Source organism: Danio rerio, chromosome 1 (genome assembly GCF_049306965.1).
Source record: "Danio rerio strain Tuebingen ecotype United States chromosome 1, GRCz12tu, whole genome shotgun sequence".
In the NCBI taxonomy this organism is placed as follows: domain Eukaryota; kingdom Metazoa; phylum Chordata; class Actinopteri; order Cypriniformes; family Danionidae; genus Danio; species Danio rerio.
Genome location: NC_133176.1, coordinates 53,308,572 through 53,332,834, shown reverse-complemented (window position 1 = coordinate 53,332,834; position 24,263 = coordinate 53,308,572). Strand labels below are relative to the sequence as shown.

Sequence of the window (24,263 nt, the reverse complement as noted above, 5' to 3'; positions counted from 1 at the left end):
CTGTTCCCTTTGAAAATTTACCCGACATGTTTTTGGGAGTATGTCTTTCATATCAAACTTGCGAAGTCTGAACTTACAAGGAGAGGATGTAGAACTTTAACTGTGTGTAGGCAGCGTTTCCAAAACGCTCCGTTTTCCGCGCTCGAAAACTCCGGCGTAGTGTGGACGGATGGCGTAACCATAGCAAAACGTATGGGTTTTCAAACTAAAACGCATTAGTGTAAACAGGGCCTTAGATTGAATGTTTTTTCGACTTGACTTCTCGTTCATTTAACTGTTGTTTGTTTATGGGCTTACTCAATGAGCATGAGCAAATGGGTTATGCTTTTATAAAAAAGTGCCGCATTGCAATTAGTTTTCATTCACAGGACTTTTCAGGGCTCAACACAATAAGGATTTACCTTTTTTTTCTGGCCACACCAAACTAATTATTTTCAAACTAACTTATTTTTAATAATGTCTCAAAACAAGCAAAATACTGCAGTATGCATACACGTTTTATTCAACAAAACAGCTGACATTTAAAATATATATATTCTCACGCATCTAAAACTATGCATAATGCTCTGTTCTGGCTCAAGATCCCAGATCACCAGTTATCTATGCATACAACAACATATTAAAGCGATATTTTTGTAAAGGATGATTATTAAACTATATTACCAAAAATAACAGCAAGCAAAAGAAAGCGGGTAAAAAACATTCTGTGCGCGATAATGAAAGGATGATGCTGCGCACACGGTTAATGTTAAGCCAATAAATAACATATAATAAATTAAGATTCTGTTCAAAGAATGGTTAAAGCAAAAGTGACAACAACTGCTGCTGTTGCTTACAAAGAATCTCGAGCCCTTGAAAGACTGTGGGTGCAAGAGCAATGCCCTTGTTTCGTTTTCAGGCACGGTTGTTTCGAGTGAGGAAACGGCACAGGATCATACAGTGATTTTCGTGAATACAGAAGACTGGGTGGGTATTTTTGCATTTCAGTGGGTTTTGGATACTTTTTGGGCTGAAATCAGTCAGCTACATCTGGCAACACTGTGTGCGCTTTCGGTTTAATTTTCACTGCTAATAGCGGTTCACTTCCAGCGCGGCTCCCAAATCGGCTCCAGGATCACTCTGTTCTACAAACTGAATGTTATTTACAACTTTATTACCTGTTATTCACAGCATATGCAAGTTCTGTTTACTAAAGTAGACTTCATTCAGAGGAGCGCGCCCGCCCTCTCTGTGGTAACAGCTGACGGTCAGCTCACGTCACGTGTGATTTTGCAGTCGCAAATACATCATTACATGAAGACAGAAATTACATTTTTGGGGTGAATTAAATTTTATAATTACAGCATGTGACTCTTTCAACATCATTTGGAGGTGTCCACGTTGCTGAACAACGTATGTAAAACAATGTGAAGACTTGTGTGGCTGCCTTTGTTTTTCTTTCCTGAACTTGAAAATAGATTAAGATCGTCTAAGGGGGTCGAATCGAGATTGTGATCTTTTTACGATTAATTGTGCAGCTCTAATTGACAGTTATAATTATACTAACAGTTCATTTGTATATTTAGCACTTCTTGTGTGGATTGCCTCTTTCTTTTGAATAGCTGAATGCCTCCTCAGTTGTTAAAAATCGTCTGCTTAATCACTACAATGTAAAATGTCAGTCACATCATCAAAATATGCCTTTGTTTGTTGCAAATATGCGCCCTCTAGTGGTGAAAATTACATAATGTGCCTTTAAATGCCGAAAGCTAAGTGAAATGAGCATGAAAAAAAGATGTGCATCCTAAGATAACAAGTCAACTCACACACAAAAAAAGGAGCATTAGTTATTGGATGCTTACACAGCCTGCGGGTCATTTCCCACAAACGCAGAGACATTTTCTAATGGCCTTTTAACGACCTCTCTGCGATTTCAAAGAGAACATACGCATAAAGTATGACAGGGAGGCTGCTTTCTGACAAACTGAAGGTCTGCGCCTTCACGATTACATTGTTCGGAGGGAAACTGGAGGAGCTGTGGGGACGACAACTCTCCCCAGCCCGGAGCTCTAGCATTTGCTGAGAGAGAAAAACAACAGCTGTATTGCGACCACGTCCACAATAAAGCATGAGCGGCGGCGCTGGTGCAGCCCATCTGGCTAAGCTCACGTTCCCAAAGAGCCCACGCAGATTTGTGTGGGAAGTTGACAGAGGCTTGGATCTGTGTCTATGAAGCGACTCAGAAGTTAACCAATCTAGAGAAGCTCATTAGTAAAAAAGGCGACCTAATTAGTGGAACCCGCTATTGATTTATGACAAAGACTATATAATACACAAGACATGTCACTCATATAGCTTTGAACAGGGTAAAGTGTAACAGTCAGTATAGTGAATTAAGAACCACCTTCTAGAACATGAGCCAATCATCAGTCACTATAGATTGGTGATTCCCCGGGGGAGGGGCTCATACCAGACGTGACTTTTTGAAGACTTATTGAGATTCAAACGTTTAAAAATGAAACTAAAGAGACAGTTGTTGTTTAAGTTTATTAGTGATTCCTAATATGGTAATATTTGGAGAACAATTTATTTATTTATGCTTTTATGGAGTCAAACATACGGAGACCCGGAGAGGAGGTTATGGTGGAGAAAAAAAATGGGTAGGAGAAAAAAAACAAGTGATAGGTAAACATATTTTTGAAAGTTTCTGTGTTTCCTTGCAAAACTGTTGTTCGACAAACACTTCACTTCATACATGACAACCCTCCCGTTTTTGCAGGAATTGTCCCATATTTTACTATAATATCCTAATATTAGATATTTTTCCATATTTCTCTCATGATTTTAATCTTAAAATCAGGTTGAAATTAATATAACAATCATCTGCATTCACTTTCTTTCTATTACAGCTGTGCGTCGATCAGCACCCCTCATATGCAACCTCTGAATCAGCGAATGCATGTACAAGCGCTAACTGATGGACGCGCTCCATATGATAAACTGATCCCAGATCAGCTTCTGTACAAACCATTTAAAGTGACACCTCTGTTATCAAACAAGTGAAGAGCAGCAAATGAATCTCTCATTTCGTCTTGTTTGATAACAGAGGTGTCACTTTACAAACACTGATATAAAACGAAAGCATACTTTAACTGTTTGTACTCATTTAAGAGGAAATAAGTTGTGTTCAAAATAAAACATATGTTTTATATACACATATATGTGTGTATATATATATATATATTTATATATATATATTTATATATATATATATATATATATATATGTATATAAATATATATATATATATATATATATATATATATATATATATGTATATAAATATATATATATATATATATATATATATATATATATATGTATATATATATATGTATATATATATATATATATATATATATATATATATATATATATATATATATATATATGTATATATCTATATGTATATATATATATATATATATATATATATATATATATATATATATATATATATGTATATATCTATATGTATCTATATATATATATAACATATACTTTCGCACACATTACAACATTACATACAGGATCACTGTTTTATCTGCTGCACCAATGACTGTAAAATTCTTCCACAAAGAACTAGAGCAAGTTTTATTGGCTGGTGGAGGACCAAGAATGACTCAGCAGCAGCCTCACTCATCTATTTGGGTGCCTAAAAGTTAATAAGTGACGGGCATAGATGTATATATCTATGAGTGACGGGAAGATATGCTAAGGTTAACTAGCTTAGCATATATCTTGCTGTCTGCAAATGACAGTAATTTAAACGTACCATAAAACTCCTATAAGTGCATACAATTCGACACAACTACACAAGAATCGTTTTAACCTTTATAACCGAACTTTAACGTTACTAAACGTCAACAGTCTATTGTCTTAATTACCGCGCTAACAAGGCTAACTTACGTAAACAGAGAGCAACAGAATGCAGACGTCAATTATAGAGTGTAATGGAATAATATACCGATCAACACTGCTTTAAGGACGCTACAAGTTTATAAACTGCCTCTGGAGCCCAGTGCAGATACAAAAATTTATTTAACTAAAATAGTAATGCAGTAAAGAATTTTTCGCTCTGCCAAGCCTTCTCTGTTGCTGTGAGGAGCAGCAGCCTGTGTCAGTCACCTTTTAACCCGGCCCCACCCCGCCCCCCGACTCCTGAACGTTTGTCTCACTCATTCACTCATTCACTCACTCACTCACTCACTCACTCACTCACTCACTCACTCACTCACTCACTCTCTCACTCTCTCACTCACTCACTCACTCACTCACTCACTCACTCACTCACTCACTCACGCGGGCATGCACAGCGGTTTCATGAGGAAACGCAGCTTTTTGATATAATGTTTTTCTTGTTCCCGAATACAAATAATTTTTCAAGTATTTGTTTGAAATAAGTATTGGTAAAAACACGCTATTCGTGCTTATCCGAATACCGTATTCGGGTTCGGCTCCACCCATAATATATATATATATATATATATATAAAACTTTTATTTTCTTTTGCTTTGCATTGCACCTTCTGCGATGTGACTATCGCGAATGCGCACATCGCGGACACATGCAGCCCTACCCCGCGGACACCCTGATTTCACAAAAACTCTCTTCCTTTTTCAGAGCTGTTGCGATATCTAGCCAAGAATTATTAGTCATCTGATTATCCCTATGATCACGCATGGACGGATCATAAAGATGTCTGTTCAGCCATACCAGTTACAGACAAAATCTCTTCAGTGATTCATATTCAACTCAAATTAAATGCAGCCCCGCACAAACTGTTCGCTCGAGTCTTAAAAACATTGTGCGCTCCACCAGCTGAAAGCATGTCGCGTGCACCAAAGCGAACCTCCGCCAACACCGCGATGACATCACATCCGATGCACACACTCAATCAAACTAGTGAACGCGTTGAGTATAAATCAGCCTTTAAAAGGACTTTTCTTATGAGCCTCCAATGGTAGGGCGTTGAGATAAAAAAAAAATAAAGCGTAATAAATGAATACAGAGAGGCCTTTATTCTCACAGTGACAGCTAGCAATTAGGATCAATATGTTTTCTGTGCACGTACAGCTCTGGGTGAGGCGGTTGCTTGTTTTCCCCCTCTAAAACACTTCAGCTCATCCCCCAGTGGAAGCGCCACAGGTCAGACTGTCTTCTCAGGGGTGCAGAGCTTGAACAGAAAAAAGGAGCGATAAAACAAACAAAGGGTAACCTGCATGAAGAGCCCAAAGGATGAGTGAAAAAAGTTTTGTCTATTCAGAAGTCTTTCCTGCTGAGGATCTGTTATCAGTCATTCATCAGTGATGCTCTCTGCGCCTCACGCCACAATATCTCAGAGATCGCAGTGTAAACAAGGACGATGGTCGTGAAGACCTTTTGTTGAAACTTGAGTTCCTGAACATTCTTGACGCTCAAAGACAAAGGGAGATGGAGATAACTGAGCCTTAAACAAGCCAAGATTTAGACTGAGAGTTATGAAATAATCATTTCATATAATGCTAAATCATGTAAAACTGGGTGGCTAAAGATCAACATCATCACATTTCTTGTATTCTCAACATCTTGTAAGAAATAGTGTTCACTCACACAGTCTTTAAACAATTGATACATTCAGGAACTTTCTAATTGATGTTTTTAGACTTGATTTAAACATTTTAAAGAGGCAAAATCATGTACAATTAGGTGAAATGGCAATTACTGATCAATATAAAAAAATTACATCAGATTTCTTGTAATTTTAACAACCTGCAAGAATCAGTGTTCACAAAGTCTAATAAATTTATTTTGAACAGTACTAATAAGCAAAAGCTATTAACATTTGTAAGCATATACCGATATAGGAGCCGATATGAACCGATATGAACCGATAAAAAAATGATTAAAAATAATGTATTGACTTTAGCCCATTTATTTTCATAAAACAAGAGTAAATAAAATCCACAATAACAATTTATTAACCTGTATGGCAGCTGATACACTGTGCAATAAATGACAATAAATAAGAAATAACAACAATTATTTAATTATTCATTCATTCATTTTCTTTTCGCTTAGTTCCATTATTAATCTGGGGTCGCCACAGCGGAATGAACCACCAACTTATCCACCATATGTTTTATGCAGCGGATGCCCTTCCAGCTGTAACCTATCTCTGGGAAAAATTATATAATTATAAACCATTTAATTTATCATTTCAAATAAAGCAAAATCATTTAAAATTTGGTGAAATGGCAACTATTGATCAATATTAAAAATCACATCAAATTTCTAATTTGTGATCTCAACAACTTGTAAGTATCAGTGTTTACACGGTCTTAAAAATTACTGAGTACTAATTTAGTAAGTACTAATATGTACATTTTGGACAGTACTGATAATCAAAAGCTATTAAAATTTGTAAGCATATTCCGATATATGAACCCATATAGGAACCGATATGAACAGATAAGTGGATCAGCCAGCAAAAATGATCAGAAATAAACAACTTATTGCCTTTAGACCAGTCATTTTCCTTAAAAAATAAATAAATAAATAAAAAATGACAATAACAATTTTTTAGCGGATACCAATATGCCAGCCGATACAGTGTGCAATAAATGACAATAAATAATCTATAACAATTATAAAATTATAAACCACTGAATTTATCATTTCAATAAAGCAAAATCATGTCAAATTGGGTGAAATTGACAAATATCAAGATCATCAAATTTCTTACTTGTATTCTTAACATTTTGTAACCCACAACACTTTAAAATTTGTATTTTTTTAACCAGATTTATACATTTTAAAGGGAGAAAATATGTGAAATTAGGTAAAATAGCAATTATGAATCAATATTAAAAATTACATCAAATTTCTTACTTGTAATCTCAACAACTTGTAAAAATCAGTGTTCACACAGTTTTAAAAGTATATTTTCACAAATGTGGTTGAAAAAAAAAAACATTTAACTATTTTTTCCTGAAAAAACATAGCTTTTTGTAAGTGAATATGTTTGAGAGTCAAATGAGGAACTACTAATATATGCATTTTGGAAAGTACTGATAAGCAAAAGCTTTTAATATTTGTAAGCCGATATATGAACCGATATGAACCAATAAGTGATAATCAGCCAGTAAAATGATCAAAAATAACTAATTTATTGCCTTTAGACCGGTATTTTTTTATTTAACAAAAGACTGAATAAAATTAACAATAACAATTTATTAACCAATACATGTATGGCAGCTGATACACTGTACATCGCGACAATAAATAATCTATAACAATAAAATAATTAGAAACCACTGAATTTATCATTTCAAATAAAGCCAAATCATGTCAAATTGGGTGAAATGGATAAATATGAAGATAATCAAATTTCTTACTTGAATTCTTAACATCTTGTAAGAGATTCAATCAGAGTCTTTAAAAATAGATATTTTCAGGAATTTTCTAATTGTTTCTTTCAGACCTGATATATACATTTTAAAGGGGCAGAATCATGTAAAATAAGGTGAAATAGCAACTATTAATGAATGTTAAAAATGACATTAAATTTCTTACTTGTAATCTCAACAACTTGTAAAAATCAGAGCTCACACGGTTTTAAAAGTGGGTTTTCAGAAATGTGGTTGAAAAATAAAAACATATAACTATTTTTCTTGAAAAACACATAGCTGTTTGTAAGTGAATATGTTTGAGAGTCCACTTCGGGAAGTACTAATATATATACATTTTGGACAGTACTGATAAGCAAAGGCTATTCATATTTGTAAGCATATACCGATATATGAATCGATATAAACCGATAAGTGGATCAGCCAGCAAAAATTATAAAAAACAAACAAACAAACAATTTATTGGCTTTAGACTGGTCATTAAAAGAATTTAGCGATAAAATCAACAATAGCAATTTACCAACTGATACCAGTATGGCAGCCGATACATTTTGCATTGCGACAATAAACAAGCTATAACTATTATAAAATAATAAACCACTGTAAAATTCCGTTTACAACAGAATACGAGAAATCTGCTTTACAAATAATTAAAACAGAATCTCGGTTTGGTTTCTCTCAAGGGTTTTTTTTCCCCTTCACTTTCACTAATTGGTGAAGTTTTGTTTGTTCCTCGCCACTGTCACCACTGGTTTGCTTGGTTTGCTTGGAGCTGTGTATTGATGAATTTGCTCTTCAGTGTTTGGACTTTCAACAGTGAAAATTAAACCACATTGAACTGAACTGAACTTTAACTCTGACAACTGGACTGACAGAGTTTCAATTTACTAGAACTTTTAGTTAAGCTGCTTTGACAAAATCTACATTGTAAAAGCTCTACATAAATAAAGATGAAGTGAATTGTATGTAGCGCCTTGAAATAAAATGAAAAATATGTATTATTTCCAGAAAGTTTCATTATTATAAAAACTATTTGACTTGCTTGAGAAAAGGAAACCAGATCTGCAGTCTGAAACTCTCTCAGAAATGTACATGTTCAGGTTTGTCATCCACATATGACCTGCTGAAAGATTTACAAAAGCCATAAAGTTTCAACTGCAAATGCGCATAGTGGAAAGGAGAAGGACTCATAAAACGCACCTGATTATGCTGACTATCCAAAACGGCAAATATTGTTTATTGTATCCTTGCAGGCAGAGGGACTGCAAAAAGTTCAGCCATAACACAAAGAGGATATACAGTGAGACACATACTGAACTGAAGAGAAACCTTTCACATATTTACTAACACGACCATTGATGTGAAAATATTCAGATGGTAAATGTTAATGCTAATCAATAATCTCTCTCATTACTCTAATCATTCAGAGCTTTCTAAACAAATGCAGTTTCACAACCGAACATGGTTTTTTTTCTAACCGCAGCTCTGAAAGCAGCCAAAATCACTGCCGTGTTTCTGAAGAAAGCCAAGATAACTACAAAACCTCAACCTCAAATTGCTCTTGGGCTTAAAGAGTGGAAAAATTAAGCAATTTGTGTGTCAGTCTTACAAGAACGTGGTGTGAAAAGGGGAAAACCACCTCTTGGCTGTTTTGTAGGTAAATAAGCAATGAACTAGAACAAAAAAAAATGGTATAATCAGAGAAAAGTCTGATTAAAGTAGGGCTTTTTTTTACAATATTGTTGCCTAGTCTTCACTTTAAAAGCAGGACCAGTGCCTAAACTGACACTTAAAAATCAAGGGCATACAAACAATGGTGTATGATGTTAAAGAAAAGAAAATTGAGTGAACAATATAAGTAAAAAATAAATAAAAGAGAAGCTAGAGAACATTTTTCACAGTATAAAATTACACACAGGTTTTACTTCACACCGTTTGACTCAATAACCATGCTTGTTGGAAATGTCAATAGGAGAGAGGTACAGAATGTGGGTCTGTTCACTAATTCAGCCTTTTTGGCATCAAACACTAAAAATTCTGAGTAAATGGCTTGGAACATTAATGCCACAGTCACCAAGGTCATGATTACTGGGAGATGCCAAATATTACAAAAGGAGAGTTCATAGTGATCATGGTGGGGATTTCAGTGATGGCTAGATTGGTTTTAAAACACTGGAATACTCACCAAATGCCAGAGTTAAAAGCATGGGTTAATATAATGTCTAAAGCAGCTTCGTATGAATGTCTATTTTACAAATTACATAGTAAGTAGGGATGTCCAGATCCGATCACGTGATTGGAAATTGGGCTCGATCACGCAGTTTCAGACTCGATCAGAATCGGACGTTACCTCTCTATGAGGGATATATATATATATATGAGCAATATCACACGAGTAGCAGTGCAATATGGCTGTATATTGGCACTGATAGGAGGCGTCCGTTTGCACGAAGCCGCAGGCCAAGTGCCTTAGTGCTCCCACCAGTCCCGATATACAGCCAAATCGCATTGCTACTCGTGTGATATTGCGTTTATACAACAGTGTGATGGCATAATTGTGTATATAAAAACAAAATCAAACATGGAGAGTCTCAAAAACCCTTTTGAATGAGGAACTACTTTCTTCCATGTTGGATTCAAATCATAAACTGACAGTTAAACAGCTGAGCAAGCATCTTTTAAACTTTAGATCTGTAGTGTCGGCTTTTTGCTGGCTGTATGTGGGCGAAGTAATACACAAAGATTAAAGAGGCTGTACGGGTGTAGATATTACTTAAATATATCACGGCTATCAGCCAATCAGATTCGAGAACCAGACAGAACTGTTGTATATATATATATATATATATATATATATATATATATATATATATATATATATATATATATATATATATATATGTTCTCATTATTTTATAACACATCAATATTTATGCCGTGGCACAGAGTTAGACCTCTTTCTTGATTTCACAGAGAAACAGCAACGTGTGCATCACTTTGTTGCAGAGACGCTAAGTGGAAAGCGTGAGTATGTCTGCGGTCTGGAGGTATTATTAAGTTGATGACGACAACACTGCCATAGCAAACTGTGAGATATTTAAACTTGGCATTGCCTGTCGGGTATTTTTGAGGGGCTATTTGTTTTTATATTAGATTATTTTTATATTTACTGCTGCACTAAAGTCCAAAAGTGAAATATTTATGTCATCTATTACTTGATTGTTTAAGCTACCTCACAGAAGTGCTGTGTTTGTTAACAGAGTTGTTGAATGTTAAAATAAGGTGAATTAAATTTAAAAAATAAGGAACATCCTGGATCTGTTTCTTCGCTTTTCTTTATTCAGTTTATTTGTTTTATAGAAGTATCAGATCGGGTTTATCAGGAGATACTCAAAAATAAATGACTCGGACTCGAGGGCAAAAAAACCTGATCAGGACATCCCTAATAATAAGGACAAAGCAGGGGTCACTGTGTGTGTGGGAAGACTTTTGGACTTACGTGACAATGTCCTGTCACTCAATTTAAATTTACACACTGGGTTTTTTTTATAATATTGTACTTTTGTACCACTGTCTTCATCCTGACTTTAAACTTAGTAGGCCTGCCAGTGATCATTTGTTAGTTTAAATAAAGTTTAAAATTATACATTAAAACAAATATATACAAAAAACAAATCAATTCACCAAAAAATAAATGATAATAATGCCATATAGATTTAGTCAGAATTATTAGCCCCCTGTTTATTTTCTCCCCCAATTTCTGTTTAACTGAGAAAATATTTTTCAGCACATTTCTAAACATAACAGTTTTAATAACTCATTTCTAATAACTAATAATATTAATACATTTTGTTTATATTGCACTTTTCTTAGTTTCAAATCGCTAACAAGAGCATCTGATTTAATAGCTGATTTATTTTATATGGCCATGATGACAGCAAATAACATTTTGCTAGATATTTTTCAAGACACTTCTATACAGCTTAAAGGGACATTTAAAGGCTTAACTATGTTAATTAGGGTAACTAGTCAGGTTAGGGTAATTAGGCAAGTTATTGTACAATGATGGTTTGTTCTGCAGACTACAGAAGGAAAAAAATATAGCTTAAAGGCGCTATTAATTTTGACCTTAAAACGGCTTTGAAAAAATTAAAAACTAATTTTATTTTAGCTGAAATAAAACAAATAAGACTTTCTCCAGAAACAAAAAATATTATCAGACATACTGTGAAAATTTCCTTGCTCTGTTAAACATCATTTGGGAAATATAAAAAAATAATAATTCAAAAGGGGGCTAATAATTCTGACTTCAACTGTAAATAAAGACTAAATTAGTTACAGTGCTAATAACAGAAAGCAGTCAGCATTTGAGGTATGCTACAAACCAGCATCACATTTAAGTGAAAATGACACATCTTCTAACTTATTGCATGTCCTGACCTGTCATGAAAACATTTGAAGTGATGATATACACAATGCATTTGACAATAAATATTACCTTTTGGCATAATAGTTAAGTGGAAAATCATAGCGTTTAACTCCCGGTCTATCATGCAATAACTTCTCATGTCTGAGCTTTTTCACAAAAGTTATGACCAATAAAAATGTCTTTGTACTTGTTAAATACAGCCGATGCCCTTCACACATGCACTTGTCAACTCATCACATTTATGGGTATTGCTGCTCATTTCTCCATTTTAGCATTGCATACTGTATGTGTTCAGCTATATTTTTAACTTTGTTTAGGATTTATGTGCAGCTAGGATATGCTTTGCACATCTTAATTTGTCCAAACAATAAGATATTAGCTGTATTAGTGATCAATCGTAATGATGAATCCCAAAAACAATTAAGCAAAGATGTGAGTCTTAACGCCCCAGTATAGTGAAGGGGACTCTACACTGCTCAGTGAGCACCGTCTTTACGTCGCATAAGACGTAAAACAGAGGTCCTGTCTCTCTGTGGTCAATAAAAATCCCACGATGTCCTTTGAAAAAGAGTAAGGCCTGGCCATATTTGCCTGCTGGCCTCTGTCCATCATGGATTCCTAACTATCTCCTCTCCACAAAAAAATCTGGCTGCCGTCACGTCATCCAGGTGGATGCTGCACAATGGTGGTGGATGAGGAGATTCTCCCCAATCTGTAAAGCAAGGGGTGGTCAATCCTGTTCCTGGAGATCCACCTTCCTGCAGATTTCAGTTGCAACCCATATTAAACACACCTGCCTGTAATTATCACATGGTGTTCAGGTCCTAATTAATTGGTTCAGGTGTGTTTGATATAGGTAGCAACTGAAATCTGCAGGAAGGTTGCTCTCCAGCAACAGGATTGGCCACCCCTGTGTAAAGCGCTTTGAGTGTCCAAAAAAGCGCTATATACATGTAAGGAATTATTATTATTATTTTCAAACAGAACTTACAACCTGTAATTGTATTGATTATAAATGACCTGAAGGACACAGGGTGTGATCTCTCTGTAGTCATCAGTTACAAATTTAGGATTAATCTACAAGTTAATAATCCGCTGATGAGAATTCTGAACCGCATGGATCACGAATCAACTGTGCTTCGTTACACCCCTAGTCATATAAGTACCCAACCCTATGTCTAATCAGAACAATGGCGCGTATTCTTCCTGCAATAGAATTTTGTTTTCATTAAAGCAGGTTTCCAGTTTGCTTTCGGAAGGCACTGAAAAGTATGCAATGGACTTGTCTAGAGCATTTGATGTCTCCACTGGGAATAGTTTTGCTTTTGAAAGGTCGCGTTGCATACTTCTACGGGTCCTGCGGCAGCTTTCACCACCTATTATGGACCTCCTTGGGTTTGACGGACGTGTGCATCTCATTCTTTCACATACGGTGAGAAGGAGAAGAGTGAAGGTGAGCGAGAACAAAGGAGACATGCTGTCAGGGAATTCCAGACATTCAAGTAGCTTTTGGGTTTATTAGCGAAGCAAAAAAATCCAGCCATTAGGCACTGTGAAAAGAAGCCATTTGTGCAACTCTTACATTCCTTCCGGAAGAATGTGCACTTTTATTTTGCTTCGCACAAGTGGACTGTCAAGACAAGGAGCGGATACTAATTTGACAAAAACGTCCAAAAAGCAAGACCCACACCTGGGTAGCTGGATGCAGAAACAGGAATGATCTAAAGCCTGCTGGGATTTACGCTCTTTCAGCAGGAGCGATTCCAGTTCTGACAGGAACCATCCGATCGAGAAATGTTTTACGCTCACAGAAAAGAGGAGCAAGAGAAAAACTGAGGGTGCAGAAGAGCCTGGCTTTAAGACCGGATTTAAGAGTGGCCTGGGAAATGAGAAAGAAAGCAGAGAATCTTTATAGACACTAGAGCTGCGGTACTCAACCTGAGGTATGGGGGCCACAAGGGACTCTTTACTGATAGCTGTACAGCTCAAAATCTCACTTCCCTCCCAAACTCGCTCAATATTTCGGTTTTGACTGAGGCTTTTCAGATTTAATGATGAAAGTTGTAGAAAGATTGCAAAACTTCACCAAACATTTTTCTTTTGCCAATGCTTTTATAGGCTGGAAGAATGCACTGGCATTTAACATCTGCAACTGTTAAATGCAGACCCGTTGACACCCTCTGCCAATGCATTGATGAAATTAACAGTTGGAGGTGCCAAAACTTTCTTCATTTAAACAAAAAGAAAACTGAAGTGATTGCGTTTGGGAACAGAGATGAGGTTTTCAAGGTGAATGCGTATCTTGGCGCAAAGGGACAAACAACAAAAAATAAGGATAAGAATCTTGGTGTGACTCTGAGTCAGATCTGAGATTCAATAGTCATGTCTAAGCAGTAAACTGCAAGAATAAGATGCTTTGTTTCCGGTGAGGACTTGTTCATGCTTTTATCAGCAGCAGAGTGGATTACCGTAATGCACTCCTTACCGGTCTTCCCAAATAGACAGTCAGACAGTTGCAGTTCATCCAGAATGTTGCGGCCAGGATTCTGACCAGAACCAGAAAATCAGAGCACATCACACCTGTCCTCAGGCTCCCAGTTACATTCTAATAGATTTTAAAGCATTAGTACTCGTCTATAAATGCCTACATGGCCTAGAACCTTAATACATTACAGATAAGCTCACTGAATACAAACCTAATAGATCACTTAGATCATTAGGATCATATAAACTAGAAATTCCAAGAGTTCAATCAAAGCAGGGTGAATCAGCCTTCAGCTACTGCGCCCCTCGCTGCTGGAACCAGCTTCTAGAAATGATCAGATGTGCTCCAGCATTAGGCAAATTCAAATCTGTTTAGCTGTGCCTTTAATGAATAAGCACTGTGCTACGTCCGACAGATCGCCCTATTATGTCTTTTTTTTCTTTTTAATTATTTTATAACCTGTTTTAACATATTTTAATCTGTTTTTAATCATTTTTATTATTGGTTTTTATTTTCTTCCATTTGTCTCTTTTACTCCTGTTTATGTAAAGCACTTTGAACTGCAACTGTGCATTAAATGTGCTATATAAATAAACTTGCCTTGCAAAGTTCGTTATTTTCGCTAAATCGGGATGATTTCGTTAAATAACACATTTTAGGTTTTGAACGTTTTGAATATTTAATATATTTAACACAATGTTCAATAATGTAATGTAATTAAACACTTTTTTAAAGCCCATTTTCTTAATGCAAGTGCCTAATACACTTCAGTACCCCAAAGGATCACCAAAGGATTTCCCAGAGGACGTTTAACAGTTGGCAAATTTGTGAAATAAATAACCAAACTACCAAATAGTGACAATTATCAGTAGAACTACATTCCCCTTTAGGAATAGAAATACTATTTCAGAGTGAATTCACTACTTATGTGATTTGGGATACGCCTAAGATTTATTAAGTAAAAAGCTACACGATTCGGAACAAACTTCTGGATAAGAAGTGTGAACGAATTCTCTTTCGAGTCTTCTTGATCATCAAGTGTTTAAAAATCGCTTGCAAATTTCCTAATGATGGTTTGTAAATAACCTACAAATTTCAAGCCACCCAAACAATGTGGTAGAATCGTGGCATGGTGGCTCAGTGGTTAGCACTGTCGCTTCACAGCTAGAAGGTCACTGGTTCGAGTCCCAGCTGGATCAATAGGCATTTCTCTGAAGAGTTTGCATGTTCTTCATGTGTTTGTGTGGTTTTCTTTCGGGTGCTCCGGTTTCCCCAGTCCAAAGACATGCACTATAGGTGAACTGAATTAACTAAATGTGTGAATGCAGGAGTGTGTGGGTGTTTCCCAGTACGTAAATACATCTACAGTACATTTAAAGGGTAACAAACAAAATGAAAGGTGCACATTTTACAAAAGCAAATAGGAAGTTCTGAAAATTGATTTCACTTTGGCCACAAGCACTGCAATCACTTCAATTCAATCAAGCCTTTTGTAAAACATTTCTATTCTAAACTAAATAAACAGCAATTTATTACTGCTTTAAAAATGCTAGAAAAGGCGATTTAATTGCCAAAGCCAACCAGTCGGGAACACCCATGCACAAATCAATGCACACTCCACTACAACCGCAAGAAGTAATATGTATTTAACACCCAATCCAGCCCAGCTATGACAACACCACTGTGCTCATGCATACCTTGAGTATGTGGGTTCATTTCTGACAAAGAAGCCGCCAAAACAGTCTGGAGAAATGTAAATACAGCCCGTGAAACCCAACACTACCCTTACAGCATCTTCAACCACACGTCAGAGATTACATTGTTCCACGCAGATGTGCACAATAGTTGTTCTGTTTGTCTAACGCCGCTCCGCCATACCAGACAGTTTCACATTCACACTTGAGTTGCGAGGGAGAGCAAACATGCGCATTGGGGGTCAGACCGCCCCTGTCAGAGGTTACGAAACCCCTTCAGGTGATCCCAAAGGCACAGGAAGTATATGGATGTAACGTAGCATTATCAGTCACACATTCCAAATAATGTAATTAGTGTTGTCATGGTAATGGATGATAAACAGTTTCAAAGTTTATTGCAGTTTAATTCTTCAAACACTACCCATATGTTATTTTATGCCACACTTTGTGTGTAAGGGTGCTTTCACATCTGTAGTTCGCTTCATTTGGTCCGGACCAAAGGTAATAAATGATACATTGTTGCATCTTCTGCCGTCTTTGGGTTGTTTTCACACCACACTGCTGGCTTTGGTCCGAACCAGTTGAAACGAACCAAAATGCAGTCATCTGACAAAATCCACATCTCTCATTGGCCAGATGTTGTTGAACATATTTCCTAAACTGCTTATTGATTGGTCAGAATTCACGTCCGGGAAACTGCCAGTGAACTCCCGCAGGTAAACAAAACCTTTTACTCTGGAGAGACGACTGCGCTGGCTGATTGTATCCCTGCTTTAGACAAACTATACATTACGAAAATGAAGCGCAGCTGGAAAACCGCAGCTGGAAAACAGTGTTTAATGCATCGCTCGTCACTTCAGGAGGAGGCGTGAATTAATTTAGTTAAACTGCGAAATGGTCATCTTGCGTAAATATTACCAACGATCCATCAGGCGCTGTCAACAAATATTTTTCCTCCATATCCCATAATGCACAGCGCATCGGCCTACGGCAGCTGAATTAGTCCAAAACGCGCAGTACTTTTTGCGGTTGGACCTGTTTTAGTACGGATCATATTCTCACCACAAACGAACCGCTCCAGGGTTCGTTTGAAAGCGCACCGAGACCACCTCTTCAAGCAGGTCTCGGTACGCTTATTTGGTCCGCTTTTGGTGCGCACTCGAGTACGATTGCTGCATTCTCACCTGCCCAAACGAACCGCACCAAAAGAGAAAACGAACTCTAGTGCGATTCAATCGAACTAAATAAGGCAGGTGTGAAAGCACGCTAAATTAACACACCTGATCTAACCAATTGAGTGCTTTAGTCTTGTTTGAAACCACCAGGTAATTGTACTAAAATAGGGTTGGAACTAAACTGCAACCTTCCAAGAACCGAGTTTGACAGCCCTGTTTTATGCCATAAATGCAGCCATCTCTTACCTTGTGCAAAGTTTAATCGTGATGTCAGAAGAAAAAATCCCAAAGGAAATATAACTGAGACATTTACCTTGGCTTTAGGATCATGTTATCATTCAGTAGAGAATTTGAAGTGTCTCCCTGAACTGACGTTGACTGATGTGTGAACTTGAGGAAATAGCTGTCACACCTGAACACAAGTACACTCAGCACATTACAAGAATGACCCACATACATCTCTTGTGAATGAAAGTCTTTGGACTTTGACTTCATACATAACAAATTTCTGAGTTTAAGAAATGTCCTTCAAAGTGTTTTCTACAAAAGTGTATTTCTGATGACTTTGATGTGAAGTGCTCTTTCTGTCATCAAATTAATGGGCTGTTTTCATTGAGTGGTACAGTATGGTTAGGTACGCTTTTATGACCATTTCTGCTGTCAAAAGTTACCGTAATGTATCGCTTTTTGTGTACCCTTTTGAGAGCACTGCAAAAGGGTACGAAACAGGAGCAAGATGTGCAGCTGAACGCTATTGGTGTCACTAGCTCGTGCACAAGCCAGGAGAATAAAAACAAAGTGCCATTTTTAAATACACAGCCGAGACATTACACCGTGGCTGTTTCTCAATATGCGTTCTTGTCTGTACTTGCGTTCTTGTGTCCTTGTGTCTGTCGCCAAAGTACTGTTCCAATTCAAAGTTCACATCTTGCCATGACCGTATAAAACTTCCGATTATGTACTTGCTTTGCCCCTTTTGCCGAGGATGCTTCGAGAGGTGACTTGTGCAAACTTACAAAGCACATGTATCCCAGAATGCATTGCAGTGTAACCAGCGAAAGCTAATGGCGGATGAGACAACCCTCACGTTTTTAAAAATACTACTCTGTAGTGTTCCAAATGAAAGTTTTAAGAGTTTTTCAGGCAAGAATGTAGTTGTGCTAAATTCTAATTAGCAGTTTATTTATAAAGATTAAGCGCATCTTTGGTGATGTGCCTCAGCTTAGGCGGACTCTGACCCCTAGCCTGTCAGTGGGAGCTGCGTCATCACCTCACCAGCCAAGAGCAGCTTTACATCAGCCAATCCATCACGCATGTAACACTGGATTGCATCTTTGAAAAATCTTTTCCTTTAATACAAGCAGTCAGATATATGAACTGTACCTTTAATTTGACCTGCTCAAAGAAAAGTCAAGTACATGCACAGAACAACATCATAATTTAAAGCAATTAACAAAGGTAAATATTATCCGCCTGCTTTCTGAGAGTTGTCGAGCGAATTATTAAACGCCCATGATTGGTCACAAGATCAACAGAAAAGACTGAGATTGACTCTAACGCCCTGGCACTGTTCACCGATGAGTGATGCTGATAAACGACAGCGGTGATCACAGCTGACCAAGATAGACACAGCGGAGAAAACTCGCTCTGCTAAATGGAGTTTACTTTCATTTTCTCCATGGGAATGCAAAGGGGGGCTTCTGCTTAATAGTATCTGGATGCAGCCTTTATGATGCAAGCTGAATTGTTAGACACAATGCACTCAACTGGAGCTAGTGACCTCATTGTGAGGGGTATGGTTAGGGGTGGGGTTAGGTGAGACTATAAAGAAGCATTGGATGCAGCCCAGATTACACTGCACCAGGTCTGCATCCAGACCCCTCTCCTTCCGCTGTAACTTTAGTTTCAGTGTATGACTGTCCAGCAGAAAATTGTGCAGAGTTTCTGCATTTTCCTCACGACATAGTATTCTACCAGGACATAGCGCATACAAGATAAATGACATCAGTACACGATAACCGGTTTTGATCTTTTACTGAACCGATAAGCGATACCGAATTGTCCACGTCTGCATCACAGTGCACCAAAGAAACCATTAATTTTGACACCCCTAGGCCCCCTACTATTATTAATAATAATAATAATAATTATATATAATATTGATAATGATAATAATTATTATAATAATAATAACAACATAACAATATAATAATAATAATAATAATAATAATTTAATAATAATAATAATAATAATAACAATATAATAATAATTGTTATATTTAATAATAATAATATTTTAAATAATAATAAAAATAATAATAATAACAACAATAACAATATGATAATAATAATAATAATAATAATTATTATTATTTAAATAATAATAATAATAAAAAATTAAAAATAATAAATAATAAAAATAATAATAATAATAACAACAATAACAATATAATAATAATAATATTAATTAATAATAATAATATTTGAATTAATAATAATAATTATTATTATTATTATTATTATTATTGTTATTAATAATAATAATAATATTAATATTCTACAAATCATAACACAGGCAAAAAAAAACAAAAACAAATGGTGCATAACTAACTGTTGTGTCTGGAGACTCACGCCGTGATAGACTACTTTAAAAAGACTTTGAAAACAGTAATCGTCGCTTGAAGCTTTTTGTCAGGATGAAAGGAAAATTGGAAGATTCAGACATCTTGTCAACTCAACTACTGCGCTTAGTAAACAAGGGCTTTCTGCATTCTTTTAAACATAACAAGGACTGTAACCCACCACTTGAAAGTCAGCGGCTGAAGGCTTAGCATCTACAAATAATAAAACAACAAAAAAACCTTCAACCTAAATAGGTTGAAAAAATAAAACCTGAACAACTGCTAAAACCAAATAACTCCATCCAAACTACAGATCAATAACCCAAATGGGTCTCGATAAGAAGAGCAGAAGTCCATAGAAGGGAAAGGTGATAATTAGGTGATTTTCTGCTTTGGTGATAAAGTCAAGAGAAATCCTGTAAGTGGCTTCTTGTTCTTGTAAACTAGCTTGCCTGAACACAACAGTAAACTCTGTTTAATTGGGTTTTCTACACACACAGACACACACACACACACACACACACACAAAGGTACAGTATATATAAAAACTCTGAAAGCCGGTTAACTGCGAACAGCAATCCAATACACCCAAGTGGACATTCAGGAAAAAAAGACACATTTGACAGCTAGACAGGAGTTACAGCATAAGGACTGAAAGTTGATATTAAATACAGACGTTGAGATTGAAATGAGAAGAAAAGAAAGTAGAGTGAAAGTACAGAAAAACAGAGGTGCAAAAAATAAAGGAACATGTAAATAACACTTGGAATTTGTGGATCTCTGTGGCCTGATCCAATGTATTATTCAGGGTAACAATAGAACAACACAGCATGAAAATTAACAAGGACAATCTGAAGGCTGAGAAGAGAGCTTGTTTCGCACTGTAACCAGGCTGTAAATTATAGCACCAGCATAAATTTAATTAACCATCAGCATTTGCTGGCGCCCAAGAATAGAATTCTGTGTTAATATGGGGCGAAAACCCAAAACGCTCGTCAGGTAATGAGAGAAATAACATTAGCAGGTTAGGAGAATGACAAGCATGAATATTCATCAGGTGGCATTTCACACACAAATTCATGACTCAAACATTTGATCAATTAGTAAAACTCATTTAAAGCTCTCTGGAGTGCGGGCTGCTACCAAGTTGAGAAAGTGCTGATGAATTTCCAGTTGGGACCACAGAACTGCAGGCCAGCTTTGACAGCAGCATTTAATTGATATTGATTAACTGAACCAATCTAACTGAAGAATCAGAGGCTCGATTAATCAAACTGAGCTGAATATCGGCTCCTGGAAGGAGAAGTGCCATTTGCAGCTGGCACATGTATGGAGGAAAAAGTGAGCCCTTCATCGTAAAAAACCTGATAAAGCCGCATTAATATCTAAAAATGGGCTTTTTTCAATCTTAGTTCGAGTTTAAAGTTAATGTGTCAAACCTGACAGGAAAGACTGGAAGTTTCCGAATGGTAATTTTCCAAACATTAAATGTTCATGTTCCATATTTAATACGATTAAACATAATAATACAAATTTATATATCTCATAGTAGGCCTCTTAGCTTTTAAGTAGTTATTTATAATATTTTAATGAATCAACTACAACTTAAAGTTGAAGTCAGAATTATTATTCCCCCCTGAATTATAAGCCGCCCTTTTGATTTTTTCCCCCAATTTCTGTTTAACGGAAAGCAGATTTTTTTAACACATTTCTAAACATAATAGTTTTAATACAGGGTGTATGCAAGGGGTAATTTCAATATCTTTTAAAGACTTATTAATAACCTTCTTGTAATATTTTAAGACCTCATCGCCACTTCAAGTACTAATCAGTATCAAAGGTTTAACTTAATAAACAGTTGTTAATAAACAGTTGGAGTTAAATAAATCAATGGAGCACAACCATGAACTCAGATACACAAAAAAATGACTTGAAATAATAAATTACGTTGTTGTTTTCAGCGACAGGCTTCAGCAACTGTTTAATATCGTCTTTCTCCAACAAGGAGTACGCAAACTTACCATTTTGCCATCTGTTTTGCTCTATGCTTTCACTACATGTGGTGAGCGTCACATCACCTCTTTCCATGTTTTTCGCACATTACGTGACATCACCTGGACGGAACCCGGCCCGAACTAATTGCGTGGATCGAGCACGGCGTTGTTAATATTAGTTGGAAAATAAATATATTTATGCTTTTGAACAAAATTTAAGACCTGATAAAAATGCGATTAGGACTTTTTTATACCTTTTAAGGGCCTTAATTTTCTCATAATAAATTTATCAACTTTTAATAATTTTTAAGACCCTGCAGACACCCAGTAATTACTAATTTCTAACAACTGATTTATTTTATCTTTGCCATGATTTGACAAGATGTATTTCAAGACACTTCTATACAGCTTAAAGAGACATTTAAAGGCTTAACTAGGTTAGTTAGGTTAACTAGGCAGGTTAGGGTAATTAGGCAAGTTATTGTAAAACAATGGTTTGCTCTGTAGACTATCGGAAAAAATAAATATATAGCTTAAAGGGGCTAATAATTTTGACCTTAAAATGGTTTTTGAATAACTAAAAACTGTTTTTATTTTCGCCAAAATAAAACAAATAAAACTTTCTCCAGAAGAAAAAATATTTTTAGACAAACTGTGAAAATTTCCTTGCTCTGTTAAACATCATTTGGGAAATATTTAAAAAAGAAAAAGAAATTCAAAGGGGGACTAATAATTCTGACTTTAACTGTTTGTTATTAGGCATTAACATCACCTGAGATGCTTTGTACAAATGATGTCAATACACTGACTTTAGCTAAAGGGCGCATGCTTATGCTGTAATATTTTATGCTGTAAAATATTGATGTAAAATAAGTCTCTGATGTCCCTAGAGTGAGTAAGTGAAGTAAGCTTGGGCGGTATCCACATTTTGATACTGTCAAACCTCCCTATTTTACCTCAGTATACGGTATTACCGTGCATATTAAAAAATTATGACGTAAGGCTCAGACAGCCTCACCAAATTGTTGGCTTGTGCCTAAACCATTCAGAAACTGAATACCATATATGCGACCTTAGGTTTGAGGTATTTCCATCTCTCAAAGTCTACTTTTTGTAGCACAATTTGCAAATTGACACTTTCATATTTACCGCCTCTTTCTTCTCGTTCTGGCGAATCCCGAAATACTGCCAAACTGCAGAAGTTGTGCAGTTGAAAACTCCTCTATGCTGTCCTGTGATGACAACCACACAAACACATTTTTAGGCATTAAATAAATTATATTTTATATTAAATCATTGTCTCCTATATAAGTGTATTGTTTTTATGACAGTATTGAAACTGATATCATTGCAATTTTTTAGATCCCGCGTATACCATATTACAGTTTTACAGCCCAAGCCTAATGTGAAGTTTCAGCTAAAAATACCAAAAATACCCATCTTTCCATGGGTACGACTTGTAAACTTAAATATTTGAAGTGTTAGCTATAACCCTTCAAAAGAACATATTCAAACATTTTAATTGCACATGTTTGTATTTAAACACACAACAAATTTCAATTGTCTATCATGTTCGCCGCTTACGTTTAAATGGACTGGAATAGAAAAGGCACAATCAGTTCAGCTTTAAGAAATAGGAGCAACAACGGTGACTATTTCAGGTATGAGTTGAGCCACAACAATGCTTCTAAATGCGTTAATACAGTCAAGCCACTGAAGTGAGCAATAATGGGCGAAGCGGCATGTAATCGCTACCTCTGACTGAAATTGCACAGACGGCCTAATGCTAATTGCACATAGAAATGGCAAGAACAGTTTGAAAATCCAAGTTGAACAGATTCCAAGAACCAGGGTTCACAAGTTATTTTGAGTCAGCTAGAAAAAAAACCTGCAAGGTTGTTTCAGGGCTGCACTCTAACTGCGGTCTCATCGATTTCAGATTCATCCCTGCCATAAAATCACACAAAAAGGCAGCCAAGATGGTCTCTTCCTGTCTGAAATGCACGTTCGCCAAAGTCTGGATCCTTGAGACAGGTGTCTTTGAAGGTTAAGAAGTGATTGTGAAGTCATTCAATCATGCGACTGAGCAATAATGTGCCTTTGAAGGTTCTAAAGCCTTTTAGTTGACCTTCCCTCCTCTATGGCCATAAACTGTCTAGAGATGAAGCATTTCAGACAAGTAGCTGCCAAAACAGGCAGATGCGTCCGGAATGCGCCTCCCATGTAAACGGCCCCTTCCCACATAAACACGCTGGAGTCTCTTAATGCTCAACAGGGCCGCGGTGTTGACAGCGGAAATGAATTCACATTCAAGGCACCGCTGCCAACCACGTTCCCCAGGTGGCCCCTGGGGCTTCTCTCTGCTCTGTAGCGGTGACAGCGACTAGTTCTCTCTCTCGCTCTCCACAAACTGCATAATAGACACCCAGGCGATGCAA

The 24,263-nt window shown here is 36.4% G+C and overlaps 1 protein-coding gene across 12 annotated transcripts in view; it reads right to left on the bottom strand.

Moving 5' to 3' along the window:
• The window catches only part of gstcd (glutathione S-transferase, C-terminal domain containing), a 158,422-nt gene that overhangs the window by 47,833 nt on the left and 86,326 nt on the right, over positions 1-24,263 (bottom strand). For 5 of the 12 annotated variants that reach the window (XR_012392707.1, XR_012392727.1, XR_012392742.1 and 2 more), the window contains one exon: positions 22,975-23,057. The exons of the other annotated variants lie outside the window; for them this stretch is intronic. The gene's annotated coding sequence lies outside the window, so the exon portion shown is untranslated. The remainder of the gene's footprint in view (positions 1-22,974; positions 23,058-24,263) is intronic. 12 annotated transcript variants of the gene reach the window in all.